This window comes from Alexandromys fortis, unplaced genomic scaffold (assembly GCF_014885135.2).
Source record: "Alexandromys fortis isolate MF-2015 unplaced genomic scaffold, M_Fortis_MF-2015_v1.1 scaffold_261, whole genome shotgun sequence".
Taxonomy (NCBI): domain Eukaryota; kingdom Metazoa; phylum Chordata; class Mammalia; order Rodentia; family Cricetidae; genus Alexandromys; species Alexandromys fortis.
The window spans coordinates 642,106-643,505 of NW_026068144.1; positions in this window are offsets into that span (position 1 = coordinate 642,106).

Sequence of the window (1,400 nt, forward strand, 5' to 3'; positions counted from 1 at the left end):
CCTTATCCCCTGCACTCATCCAAGCAGTGCTATCTTTAGGCATCTGCCGTCATTCATTCCCATAACATGGCTGAAGTATCTTAAGTGCCGTTGCCATATTCTGTAGTTTACTTCCTTCTATAGCTGGAGATGTTTCTTAAAGTCATTGTTGCACAGCCTGTCTCTTCATGTGACGCCCAGAATCCTCCTGAGACATGCCATCTCAAACACATTCAACCGCTGCTCTGAGGAGCGTTCATTGTCCAGGTTTCAGAGTTGTAAAGAAGTCAGCTCAGGACAAGTGTCTCATATACTTGTAATCTTGTTGTTGTCGTTACGTCTCTTGCTGACCAAACCTTTCCCAGAGCCTGGAATGCAGCCCTCACTATCCCTATCCACCTCTTGACATCTGAAATAGTTCCGTCCTTTGAACTGAGGTTTCCTCCCAGATAGACAAAGCTGACTGTTTGCTTGAGGTTCTGATTCTTTATTACAATGTTAAATTACAATGTTGTACGCCCTTCCCATGTATCTCAGTCTTCTTGATGTTTACTTTTATACCAAGGTTTTCACTGACTTCCACCACTCTATTTACCACGGCCTGCAGCTCATTTGGACTTTCAACAAGTAGTGCTTTATCGTTGGCAATATGCAAATTGTTGATTCACACACCACCTATCAGCATGCCTATCTCCTCATCTCCAGGGCTGTTGATATTATTAATTCCAGGATATATTAAAGAGCAGTGGTGAGAGGACGCACCCCTGCGACACTCCTACAATTGTCTTAAACTGATCACTTAGTTCTCCACAGACGCTGACTGACGCAAAGGTGCCTTTATAGGCATTTTCTAGTATTCTTGTGATTTTCTCTGCGTACCTGCGGAACCTCATTGTTTCCCAATTTTTTTTCCTGCAAATGCTATCAAATGCCTTCCTGAATTTGATGTTATAGACATATAAGTCTCTTCCAAATTCTTGGTATTTTTCTGCCAGTGAAAGTGAAGATCTGATCAATCGTGCGCCTGGGAGCTGCCTCATCAATGGCAAGACTGGAATGACCATCTAGGTTCTATGGAAACCTGGGGGGGGGGGGTTAGTACATGGGTAGAAAGAGGTCCAGCTGGTCGGCTAAAGGCTACCACATGAAGAGGAAGAGACCTGGTCAGTCGTCCTCATCAGCTCAGACCATGAAATCCAATATGGACAAGAGAGAGTTGTTACTATTTAACTGTTGTTAAAGCAAAAAAGGGGCACGTATTAGAAAACAATGAGGAGTCTATGCGAGGGCTTGGAGGCAGGAAAGATATGGTAAAAATTATGTAATTTTAGTCCCATCCATTTCAAAAAGCTGAAACAGGCTTTATGGCCATGTGCTCCAGAGACGGGGGGGGGGGGGGGGGGGGTGTGGTGAGAGGGGGA